Here is a 13,521-nt window from a genome sequence, read left to right as displayed (position 1 = left end):
GAACATGGAGGCATGAACTGTGGGATATTCATACATTAGAATAGGACCTAGAGCCCAGGCTGGCCCATGGCCTGGTTTTGCACAGGCCCGAGCTGAGAAGAATGGGTTTTACGTTATTAAAGGGCTGTAAAAATCAAAATAACAACAATACAAGCAAAACAAAGAATATGCAGCAAGAGACCAAATGTAGCAAAGCCTAAAATACTTACTATCTACCTTTCTACAAAAATGTTTGCTGACTCCTGATCTAGAGTTATGTTAATAACATAATTCCTTTTTAAAAATTTATTAGAGAGAGAGAGGGAGCAAGAGCGAGAATGAGCGAGCTGGGGAGAGGGGCAGAGGGAGAGAGAGGGAATTCTTGACATGGGGCTTCATCTCACAACCCTGAGATCGTGACCTGAGCCTAAATCAAGAGTCAGATGCTTGTCCGACTGACCCCGATGTACAGAATTCTTAAATCACTATCTTGTACACCTGAAAGTAATAGAATACTGTATGTTAACTATATTGGAATTATTTTTAAAATTTTATTTATTTTTATTTATTTTTGAGAGAGAGAGAGAGAGAGAGAGAGAGAAAAAGCATGAGTGGGGGAGGGGCAGAGAGAGAGAGGGAGACACAGAATCTGAAACAGGCTCCAGGCTCCGAGCTGTCAGCATAGAGCCCAAGGGCAGGGCTTGAACCCATGAACCACGAGATCATGACCTGAGCCGAAGTCGGACGCTTAACCAACTGAGCCACCCAGGTGCCCCGGAATTAAAAAAATTTTTAATATGGAAAGAAAAAAAAAAAAGAAAATGCTTTATCTCTTTAAGAAAAGAGGGTCTATGGCAATTATGGCTAAATGTTAGTAAGTTCTGATAAAGCCAGATAGTGGTACCCAGGTGTTCATTATAGGATTTCCTACAGATTTATGTATGTTTGAAGTCTTTTGTCAAAGGAGTGGCTTTTGGTGAGTGGGGCCCAGGAGAACAATGACTCGTGGACATGGCAGGGCCCTCCTGCTGAATGCCTGGTCCCTCGGACGGCCTGGCCCCAGCTGCAGGCTGAGCAGTCGTCCATGGTCCAGACAGGCTGACGTCCTAGCCAGGACTCTGCCCACGACCGCCACGTGCTCCCTCTGCAGTCGCCTTGGCAGTGGGTGAGGTTGGGTGGCTCACAGCTGAGGCCCGGCTGCGGAGGCTGTGGCCAGAGCGACAGCGTAGCAGCGCGGGATCTGCCGCGAACCTGTAGCAAGACCCAGGGCTGGTTCCTCCATCTGCAGTGACGTGGTGGGTTTCGTGGTCTGCACGGATTCTTCCAGCCGAGTCTCCCTGGGTCTGGGGTCGGTCCCGAGGCCTGTGGCTGCTGGTGTGGGCCCCAGCCCCAGGTCATAGTGGTGAGCTGGCTGGGCTCCAAACTCCTGCCTTTTCACCCCCGTCCTGCACTGCCTTTCCCATCAGTGCTGGTCCCCACGTGGAGGAGCCTTTCCTCCTTATGGAGAAAGAAACACTGCGCACAAGCATGCACACGCAGAACACCTGCACACGCCCGCCCGCACACGTGCACATCAGCACACACGCGTGCACATACACTCGCGCACACGTGTTCTTGGGTACCATCCAGCCACGAGAGGCCTGCTCGCCCATCCCCACTCCAAGGAGAGCTCATCTGTGGAGGCTTGTAAGTCTCCCTGCCCCCGAGGCTCCGGGTGGGACACAGAGACGTGCTGGACAGACAGACAGATGGATTGAGAGGCGAGCGAGTAAGAGCCGTGAGAGGTTAATCGTGAATCTAGTGATGGGTAGTTTGCAGTTCACCGTGAAATGCTTTAACTTTTATTTTTATTTTATTTTATTTTATTTATTTATTTTTTTTAAACATAGATCAGTTGCTTTTTTTTTTTTTTAATTTTTTTTTTCAACGTTTTTTATTTATTTTTGGGACAGAGAGAGAGACAGAGCATGAACGGGGGAGGGGCAGAGAGAGAGGGAGACACAGAATCGGAAACGGGCTCCAGGCTCCGAGCCATCAGCCCAGAGCCTGACGCGGGGCTCGAACTCACGGACCGCGAGATCGTGACCCGGCTGAAGTCAGACGCTCAACCGACTGCGCCACCCAGGCGCCCCATGCTTTAACTTTTATATTTGCTTCAAGCACAGTCGAAACACTGGTTGAAACATTTTGTGAGGCTGTTTGATAGTCGTGATGAGAGAGTGGTAGCGTCCGTGTCAGCTCGGTGCCCCGGCACCTTTGGTCTCTGTCATTCACACTGTATTCTTCCTGGTGCTTGTACAACGGCGGGGGGGGGGGGTGGAGGGGAGTGTTAGGTTTGTTCTGGACATTCGCATGCGTTGTTTTGAAACTGGAGTTTATTTCAGTGTGCATCTTCGTGCTAGGTGGGTGGACGCCCAGGTGCCCGCCCGCAGGGTTGACCTCAGTCTGGCTGGGAAGGTGGGAGGGGGAGAGGAGACTCTTCCTCAGTGACCCCAGCCGTCACCCTCCCCAGTGGGGGTGCAAGGATGGAGGTGTTTGCTAATGGCAGGTGTGTGAGGCTAGAACACAGACACTGTTAATCTTTCTGTCTTGCAGGGCTATGCCTTTCCCCATCGTGTGCTTACAGAGAACAGCCTTATGGTTAGACTTTTCTGTCTGTGCCCAGTGGTGTTTCCGAGTTGCCGGCCTCTCTAGCTCCAAGCTGGGCGTGTAGCAGGCAGAAGGAAAACGCAGGGTCCTGGCCAGCCTGCCTTCTCTCTGTCTTTGGTCAAGGGGTTTTGGCTGCATTCGTGATAGGATATGGATGGGTACTGTCTTCTTTTGAAACTGCAAGTTGTGTCAACTTTTCTTTTGTTTGAAATTGTGTATAGTAAAATTTTTGGAGAAAAAAGGTGATAAGCAACCAGCACAAATTAAGGAAAAGAAAACCAAACAAAACCACCTCCAAACCAGACCTGATCAACCACTGCTGGGGATGCATGAAAGGAAGCAGGAAAAGATCAGGACAAAACTCTGGGAAGGCCATGCAGAGTCTTAAAGCAGTCTCCAGCATTTGTGACTTCTCTGCAGTCCCCAGGCCAGGGGTGGGGTGGGGGACAGGGGGATGGGTCTAGTGCTGGTCCAGTCTTAGGACAGGAGGAGGGTGCTGCTCTGGGGCATGGAAGCAGCATCCAGAGGCTGTCTCCCCACAAGCACCAAAACTTAGAAACGCTGTGTTTCCTGGCATCTCGAGTGATTCTCCACACAACCCATGTGAGGTTGTCAAATCTAGCAAAATATGCCCCAGATATAAGCATGGGGACATATTTATTCATTGTTCATTTGAAACTCAGATTTGACCGGTGTTCTGGATTTGATTTAACAACTTATCTCAAGGAAGGTCACACTTGGTTCCCTCCTCCTCCTCCTCCTCCTCCTCCTCCTCCTCCTCCTTCTTCTTCATGTTTATTTCTGAGAGAGAGAAACAGAGTGCGAGCAGGGGAGGGGCAGAAAGAGAGGGAGACACAGAATCCGAAGTAGGTTCCAGGCTCTGAGCTGTCAGCACAGAGCTTGATGCGGGGCTCGAACCCGCAAACTGCGAGATCATGACCTGAACTGAAGTCAGATGCTCAACTGACTGAGCCACCCAGGTGCCCCAATTCTCTTCTTGTTTTATAAGAAGTCAGATGAATAATCACCTCCCTCCCTGTCCTACTCTTCTTAAATTCAAGGGGGAAACACTTGGGGCTGAAATTTTAAATAAATCATTTTAAGAGTGCCATTTTGGGGGTGCCTGGGTGGATCAGTCGGTTAAACCTTCAACTTTTGATATTGGCTCAGGTCATGATGCCGGGGTCGTGAGATCGAGCCCTATGTCAGGGCTGCACTGACAATGAGGAGCCTGCTTGGGATTCTCTCTCTCTCTCTCTCTCTCTGCCCCTCCCCTTCTCACTCTTTATCTCTGTCTCTCAAAACAAATAAATAAACTTAAAAAAAAGAATGTTGTTTTGAATTTCCTTCTTTGGAATATAAAGGAATAGGTGTTCAGGGTAATGGCCCATTAAAAAAAATATATAAAGCACATTTAACACCACCTTTATATTTTTTTAAAGTTCTATTTATTTATTTTGAGAGTGGGGGGAGGCTCAGAAAGAGAGGAAGAGAGAAAGAATCCCAAGCACAGAGCTCCATGCGGGGCTCGAAATCTCGAACCATGAGATCGTGACCCGAGCTGAAACCAAGAGTTGGATGCTCAGCTGACTGAGCTGCCCAGGCCGCCCCCCCCCCCCCACCACCTGTATTTTGTCTCTACTTAAAATTGTCTTACTGGGGACTCCTTACTGGGGGGGGGGGGTTCTGCTGCAATGATGACAGTGATGACAGTGGTGACACTGACGACAGTAGTGACAGTGGTGACCGTGGTGACCATGGTGATGATGACAGTGGTGACAGCAATGATACTGATAACAATGACAGCAGTGACAGTGGTGACCATGATGACCATGACGATCGTGGTGACCGTGATGACAGTGATGACCATGATGTCAGTGGTGACTGTGGTGACAGTGATGACCATGGTGACCATGACAGTGGTGACAGTGGTGACTGTGATGTCAGTGATGACAGTGGTGACTGTGGTGACCGTGATGTCAGTGATGACAGTGGTGACAGTGGTGACCATGATGACCATGACAACAGTGGTGACAGTGATGACCATGACAGTGGTGACAGTGGTGACTGTGATGTCAGTGATGACAGTGGTGACTGTGGTGACCGTGATGTCAGTGATGACAGTGGTGACAGTGGTGACCATGATGACCATGACAACAGTGGTGACAGTGATGACCATGATGACAGTGGTGACTGTGGTGACTGTGATGTCAGTGATGACATTGGTGACAGTGGTGACAGTGATGACCATGATAACAGTGGTGACTGTGGTGACCATGATGTCAGTGATGACAGTGGTGACAGTGGTGACCGTGATGACCATGACAACAATGGTGACAGTGATGACCATGATGTCAGTGATGACAGTGGTGACTGTGATGTCAGTGATGACAGTGATGACAGTGGTGACACTGATGACAGTAGTGACAGTGGTGACCGTGGTGACCATGGTGATGATGACAGTGATGACAGCAGTGAGAGTGATGACCATGATGACAATGACAGTGGTGACAGTGGTGACCATGATGACCATGATGACAGTGGTGACTGTGGTGACTGTGATGTCAGTGATGACCATGACGACAGTGGTGACAGTGGTGACCATGACAGTGGTGACTGTGGTGACCGTGATGTCAGTGATGACAGTGGTGACTGTGATGTCAGTGATGACCGTGGTGACTGTGGTGACCGTGATGTCAGTGATGACAGTGGTGACAGTGGTGACCATGATGACCATGATGACAGTGGTGACAGTGATGACAGTGGTGACTGTGGTGACTGTGATGTCAGTGATGACAGTGGTGACTGTGATGTCAGTGATGACCGTGGTGACTGTGGTGACCGTGATGTCAGTGATGACAGTGGTGACAGTGATGACCATGATGAGCATGACGACAGTGGTGACAGTGGTGACCGTGATGACCGCAATGACCATGACGACAGTGGTGACTGATGTCAGTGATGACATTGGTGACAGTGGTGACCGTGGTGACAGTGGTGACAGTGGTGACTGTGATGTCAGTGATGACATTGGTGACAGTGGTGACAGTGATGACCATGACGACAGTGGTGACAGTGGTGATCATGATGTCAGTGATGACAGTGGTGACTGTGATGTCAGTGATGACCGTGATGACCATGACAACAGTGGTGACAGTGGTGACAGTGGGACAGTGGGCAGGGTAGGTGGGGGCGATGGTTGCACGAACTGTGAATGCACCAAATACCATGAATTGCACGCACTAAAGTGACTTGTTAGGTGCACTCGTCCTCTGTGTGGTTTATCCTGTGTCAGCGTGGCTGAGCTGGCACTGAATTTTCCAGAATCCCCTTCCCTGTTTGGCTCTGGGCGGAGCGGGCCAAGAGAGGGATCTGCATGAGGTTTGGAAGGGGGAGGAGGCAGTCGTTACTACTGCAGGCGGCCGTGCTGATGTCCAGTGGTAGGCGGACTGGTGCCCTGGGCGTCCAGCTCTTCTTCCTGACTGCTGGCCCTGCTGGCGGGCGCTGGCCCCAGGCCACCAGCAGATGCTTCGGGGCAGACCCGCAGGTGTGGGAGCTCCCCAGCTCACAGTGGGGAGTCACGGCTGCCCACAGACCCCTTCGGGGCTTCCCTTGGGGCTTCCCACTAGGGTGACTGGACTTTAGCTTCTCCGACTGACCTCTTGGTGACCTCGTCTCCGATGGTCCGGCACCTCTGTGTCCCCGCGCTACCACGGCTGCGTGCGGTCTACTTCCTACCCTAAATCCCTTGGCCCATCCCTCCTGGTGGCCTGTTTCTTCCCTGGTGGGACCCTGACCCTCCCTCCAGGCAGGTGGAAGTGGCCGGCACTCTGCTAGAATATTCCGTCCTCCCCTCTGTCCCTCAGCAGCTCGACAGGGAGACTGGCTCCAGAGGCCCCCTTGGTGGGATTGTGGGTTTCAAGGGCCCCTTGGTGGGATTGTTTGTTTGTTCCCCCTACCAGCCTGAAAGGGCTCCGGGACAGACAGATGGGGTTCTTTGATCCTCGTTTCTTGGGGTAGGTGGGGGAGGAAGCCACAATGTGCCAGACCTCTGTGAGGTGCTATGTTTGTTTTTGTTTTTTTTTTTTTATTTTGTTTTTAATCTTTATTAAAAAAAATTTTTTTTTGAGAGAGAGAGAAAGAGAACAAGCAGGGGAGGAACAGAGAGAGAGAGGGGGAGACACAGAATCCGAAACAGGCTCCAGGCTCCGAGCTGTCAGCACAGAGCCCGACACGGGGCTTGAACTCATGAACTGTGAGATCATGACCCGAGCAGAAGTCGGACACTCAACCGACTGAGCCCCCCAGGCCCCCTAGTGCTAGGTACTTTACGATCAATTCTCTCGTTTTGTCCTCACAAGAATTGGTTGTCCCATTTTACAGCAAACTAAGGGGAGGGTGGTTTCGGGAGCTGGTGTGTGGCCTCAGGACTACCAGGCACGAGCCCATGGCCCCTCCACGTGTCCACAGCCGGTGCGAGAGGTGGAGTCCTGATCTCCGTCCATGCCTGGCCTCTGGGCCCCACGGCCCGCTCCCTGACCCAGCTGCTCTCCGCTTCCCTCTTCCCTCCACCTGCTCCCTCTCTCCTGCAGCCCCGTTCAGTGTGGGGGCAGAGCCAGCAATGCTCCTGGCTCTGCAGCTGGGGCTCAGGGACACAGTCGGGCCTGGGGGCACAGACTCAGACTGAGACCTCACATGTGCAGCCACAAGGACCGGCTGCTGGTCCTTCCCCTCCAGCCGCCCCGACCCAGGCATCTCCGAGGGCTCGCCTCTGGCTCCGTGCCACTTCGGTGCCCGCTGCTAGCCTGACACCTCGCCAGGTCTCCATTGTCCTTCCAGGCCCAGACTCTGGGGCTTTCAGACTGTAGGGTGGTGGCTAGGCTGTGGGGTGGGCAGACAGGGGTTCCCATCCTGCTCTGCTACTCGGGAGCTACCTGCCTCCTGGTTACTTTCTCCCTGTCCTCGTACGACTGTCCCCATAGCTGTGTGAGGGACAAGGGTGAGCACAGCGACTGGGCACTTAGTGCTTGGGAGTGATGCCTGGGGTGGGGGTGGGGGCCGGTGGGGGGCAACTATGGCTTGGGAAAGGCGCAAGAATGTTTGGTCGGCCTGACGTGGGTTCAGATCCCAGTGTGGCTACTTAGCAGCTGTGGTGGGCAATTTACCCAGGTAAGCTCACCAGCTGTGGGTGAGCTATCTTTCTGGGTCCTGGCTTTTCTATGTGTAGACAGAGGATGATAATCACAGCTGCTCCCTGCAGGGCTGGTCGGGGTCATGATGGCTGTGAAGGGCTCAGAAGGCAGCACACAGCCTTTTCCCTCTTCTTTCCTCTGTCTCTTCCATAGTCTGCAGGCACCCGGTAGGTGCTTAATAGTTGGATTATCCTTCTAAGAAGTAATCCTGACTTTTGCTTCTTCAACCCTCAGGGTCATAACTAATGATGTGGGTTTGTGTCTCGGAGTTCTGAGGGAGGCAGGAAATCAAACTCTTTTAACCCTTGGTTTAAGTCTAAAGTGTCTGCCCTGTTTTGTCCTCAGTGGTCTCCTCTGCACTTCCCGTTTATCAGACGTGTCTGGGCATTCAGGGCTCCCCTCCAGCGTCCCCTCCAGGAAGCCTGCCCTGATTACTCCCAGTCTTTATGGTCTCAGCTCCCGGCGGTCCTCCTCACTCAGTATTTCATTCTTTATATCTGATCCCACGTGCCACCCTCTCCCCCAGGTGTTCCTGGGCACCCAGGCAAAGATGGTCATTTCTTCTTCAGACACTAGGCCTCTGGGGCCTAGATGCTAGTCAGATCCTGTGTCTCCAACGGTGCTGCGAGCAGGGCAGGCAGGTGCTGGGTGTGTTTCTTCCCGTGTGGCACAGCTCCCGCGATGCTCAGATCTCTAAGGGACAAGGGTGCAGTTAGCTGCCCGCCTCCCGTGGCCGGCGTCTGCCAGCCGTACCTCAGCCTGTGAATGCGGCCACGCTGGGTAGCTCCCTGCCAGGGAGTGAGCACAGCAAGGAGCCCGAGACCCCGGAGCCCCCAGAGACTTCCCCTGGCTCCAGGCACGTGCCCCCCACAGCGCCCCCCAATGCGGCACCCTCAGAGCCGAACTTCTACCTCCCCTCAAGGCTGTTTTGTATCCTGCGCTCCCTTTACAGCTCCCAAGAGGGGTAACGGGGGGTTCCCAACAAGCACTTGCTGTAAGGATGAGCGAGTGAAGGCCTGTGGTCTAGAAAGTGGTCTTTCTTGGCCTGTAGCTTCCAGGGAAGCTGCCTCAGTGAGCTGGCTTGGGAAGTCCCAGGCCTGTTCCCGCAGTGCTGGAGGCATCACGGCTGAAATAAAGCTCCATGGAGCTGTGCGTGCCTGAGCTGCGTCACTCTGGGGCCTCAGCAAGACCGCAGCGGCCAGCAGGGACAGGCTGGGGGCATTTCTGTTGCCGGGGACACATCTGTCATTATTCCCTGTGATGGCCGCTGCCTTTTCATTTCCATGTCACCTGTGCTCAGTCCTGGAATGCAGATGATCCCAACATTCGTTTGAAGGAACGAGTCCATGATTGAGCAAAGAGAACAACCCCGTGGTCTAAGTACTAGGACTCTCTGATTATAGATGAGAAAGCAGCAATGTTGGGGTGCAAACCTAGTTATTCAGGTTCCCAGACTGTGTCCAGCCCCCACCAGGAAAGATGTGACTGCCAAGTACAGATTTCATTTCATTTTCCTTCCAACTAATGGTTCTTAAGTGCACCCTGCGTGCCAGGCATTGATAACCGGATGAATGAAGATGGCCAACGGCTGTTAATGTCCTTCTGAGAGCACATACAGTCCGCCGCAGGACTGGGGGGACGTGCCTCTCTCCTGGGACCCTGACCTGAACCAGCTCTTGGTCATCCAAGACGGTGGTCTGCACATAAAGATTCTCCAGGCCTCCCCTGGAAACTCACGTGTTCGTCTGGAGGTGACGTAACTCCTGCTCTGGGGTGGTTGGTGTGGTGAACAGCCAGTCTCCAGAACAGTCCAACAGGAAGGTTCCACACAGAAGCCTCACGAGGGCAAAGAGGAAGCCTGTCTTTCCTCTTTTTGTCTGCAAGTGTCGACTGCACACTTGCTGTGTCCCAGCTGGTGTTAAGTCTCAGGGATATAGTAAGGGAGAAAGTGAAGTTTTACTCTTGTTCAGGTTTGGGGGGGACGGGGGACAATGAACAAGTGAAGACACAGATGAAGAGGAGAGTGTCTGATTGTGGCGAAAGCACAGCAGATTCACGTGGCATGATGGGGGGTGGGGGGTGCTGGCTCTGTGAGGGAGACGGGGGGGGGGGGGGGGAGGACTCCGGGAAAAGGCTGATCCAGGCAGAGGGGTAGAAGATGGCCCCTCTGCACAGAAGAGCAGGCATGGCACGTGCGGATGGCATGGTGTGAGCAAGGGGGAGAACCGTCCAGAATCGGGAGAGCGGACAGGAAGCACCTCAGTTAAGGCCTTGCAGTCGAGCCGGGGTTTAGATTTTCTTCCAGAGGGTTTTAAGCAGGGGGGTGTCGTGACGTGGTTGCTGTAGTTGGCTTGTCCAGGCCGCTGGATAAAGACGACAGTCTGGGCATCCAAGTGGTAGCAGGGGACCAGCTGGAGGTGATGGTGGCTCGGGCCTGGGTGGGAGAGGTGGAGACGGAGGGCAATGTCCACGCTGGAAACACAGCTGCTGGAGGTTGGAGGACAGATGTGTGGGGGAGGTGAGGAGGCAGGGAGGGTCAAGGACGACCCCTCGGTGTGAACTGGGTGATGACTCACTCAATGACATGGGAGAGCTGCGGGGTGTGCTGGGTTGGACGACACCCCCCCCAAATTCATGTTCACCCAGACTCCTCCGAGGCCTCTCTCAACTAGGCCAGAAAAACTGAAGATTCAGCCTGAACGATTTTGCCCACCCCTACCCCCCTACCCCGACACCGACAGACTTGAACACAGGCTAGCAGCTGGAGTAGCTTCTAGGAGTTTCTAACAGCACAAGGCCACGTGCCTAACATGAACCCAGCTCCGCTTCGAGTGCCTGCCCGAGAGAGCGCCAGGCTGCCAGGAGATCCGCTGTGTGTTCTAGCCGGAACCTGGTGATGGACAGGCCTCCAGAGCCTCCCCCGTCCCCCGGGGAAGTTCCGTCAGAAAGCGTGCAGTTGTAAACCTTCTCTCTAACCCTCTGAAGTGCGGATCTTGCACTTCCCAGAACCCCTTCTCTAGGGTCTGAGAGCTGTGTCTTTGAAATGGAGACCTTCAGGGAAATAACCCTTTTCCCTCCTAGCCCAGTGTGCACCTTGCTTTACTATGTCCTGTCCTGGAGGTTCTCTTCTCCTCCGTAAGCACCAGTTAACAAACCCCGTCTCTGCTGGAACCCTGCAGCCTGTCACCTCTGCCTGTCACATCTGCCTGTCACCTCTGCAGATTGGCACTGAGTTGGGGATCCTTGTCCCATTGCGATGGTTATAACCAAAGAGTCTGTTCTTACCACTTTAAGTAGCATTCGGCCTCATATTTGACACCACCCAGGACCTGGGAATGTGACCTTTTTTGGAAACGGGATCTTTGTAGAGGTGTCACTGAGATGCCTCAGGGGAGTCTCATCGTAGCACCTCCCCTCCATGCTATTGCAGACCACTTGTGAATCACCTGGGGATTCTGTTAAAATGCAGGTTGGGGGGGGGGGGGAGAAAAAAATGCAGGTTCTGACTCAGCACAACCCAAGTGGGGTCCAGGTTTCTGATCTAACAAGTTCCCAGGTGATGTGGATGCTGCTGATCCACCTGCCACACTTTTGAGGGAGCCGTGGCTGTGGGAGCAGGTGGGGCGGGGGGAAGAGAGGGAGCTGTGGCCGTGGGAGTGGGGTGGGGGGGGAGAGGGAGCCATGGCTGTGGGAGCAGGGGGGCGTGGAGAGAGAGAGCTGTGGCCGTGGGAGCAGGGTGTGGGGAGAGGGAGCCGTGGCTGTGGGACAAGGGGCGGGGGGAGAGGGAGCCGTGGCTGTGGGAGCAGGTGGGGTGGGGGGAAGAGAGGGAGCCGTGGCCGTGGGAGTGGGGTGGGGGGGGGGGAGAGGGAGCTGTGGCTGTGGGAGCAGGTGGGGTGGGGGGAAGAGAGGGAGCCGTGGCCATGGGAGCAGGGAAGGGGGAAGAGAGGGAGCTGTGGCCATGGGAGTGGTGGGGAGGGGGAGAGGGAGCCGTGGCTGTAGGAGTGGGGGGGGGGGAAGAGAGGGAGCCGTGGCCATGGGAGTGATGGGGGAGGGGGAGAGGGAGCCGTGGCCGTGGGAGCAGGGCGGGGTCAAGAGAGGGAGCCGTGGCTTGGGAGTGAGTGGGGGGAGCGAGGGCTGAGGTCTGGGTGGCTGTGCTGCGGCATCTTTGGGCTCATTCTCACCATCTCCTTCCGGTTCTACTTGTGTTTCTCTTCTACTCTTGTAAATTGTCTTTAGAAACCTTTCTTAATCTCTCTCTGTGTCCTGCCAATGATATAAAGAGAGTTTCCTGAGCATCGGGACATCCGTGTTCCTGTCCTGTCCAGAGAAGCCCAGCCCCGCAGTTAGGACTCCAGAGTGCCAGCCAGCTGGCTCCTTCCCTCTCTCTGCAACCTTGCGCCAGGGTGGAGGCGGCCTGTTGCTGCGGGACCGTGGTGGAGCGGGGAGAGCCGAGGAGAGGCCCTTCCTACTTTTACTTTCTAGGACTCTGGCCTGGCCCACAAGGCACAGAGGATAATGAAGACAGATGAATGGCTTCCTCCTATCGGGCCTTTCAGCTCCCGGGGCCGGGGAACAGAGAAGCTGGACTCCCAGCAAGGCCAGGAGCCCACCGGATCTTTCTAACGTGACCTTGGATCTTTCTAATGTGGTCTAATTGGGGCATCAGAGTCTGAGAGAGAACCAATCTGTGAATGGGAAGTTATCTTCAAGTTAGTTTGTAAGTTCTGATCTGTACCTAAAGGAATTGTTTGTGGGGAGGAGGGTGGTAGTGAACTTGATAAATCCATTGTAAACATCACTCATAGCTGGGAGAAAATAGTCAAACATTGGAAGAAAGAAAAAGGATATATTGTAGGAGGCTATGATACTTATAAAAGACATGCCAATGTAATAAAATAAAAAGGCCAGAAGTCCCAAATATACTTTATTTAGAATACAACATGGTGGCATTTCAAAGGAGGTAAGAAATGAATAAATATGGCTGAGAAAATTAAGGATTTTGTTTTCCCCCAAACGACATACTAACACAAATTCCAAATGGGATAGAGAGTTAAAAGTAATAAATGATACCAAAAAGATAACAAAGTAGAGGAAAATATTTATATAATGTCAATGTTGGGGAGGCCATTCTAAGTTTGATACTGAAAGCAGAAACCAGCAGGATGTGATAGCAAAAAGGTTTTGTGCATCAAAAAATATCATGAAGTTATAAGCAAATGATAAATTGGTAGAACACAGTGTATGTCTGAGGAAGGGTTAATATTGTTGCAGTCGATAGGAAGAAGACATCCCAGAAGGGCGTGGGCATGGTGCGGACAGGAATTTAAAAGCAAATACAAATGAGCCTGTGTAAGCATTCGTAATGATGATGGTAATAAGAGAAATTCAGCTAGGGGCGCCTGGGTGGCTCAGTAGGTCGAGCATCTGAGCCTGGAGGCTGCTTCAGATTCTGGGTCTCCGTCTCTCTCTGCCCCTCCCCTGCTCGCACTCTATCTCTCTAAAAAATAAATAAACATGAAAAAAGATTTAAAAAAGAAAGAAAGAAGGAAAGAAAGAAAGAAAGAAAGAAAAAGAAAGAAAGAAAAAGAAAGAAAGAAAGAAAGAAAGAAAGAAAGAAAGAAAGAAAGAAATGCAGCAAAAACCACCAGGGACCTCTTTTTGCCAGCCGAACTGGCACCGATTAGAAAGACATTTTTCTTTT

Source organism: Panthera onca, chromosome B3 (assembly GCF_046562875.1).
Source record: "Panthera onca isolate mPanOnc1 chromosome B3, mPanOnc1 haplotype 2, whole genome shotgun sequence".
Taxonomy (NCBI): Eukaryota; Metazoa; Chordata; class Mammalia; order Carnivora; family Felidae; genus Panthera; species Panthera onca.
This window is presented reverse-complemented; position numbering follows the sequence as displayed.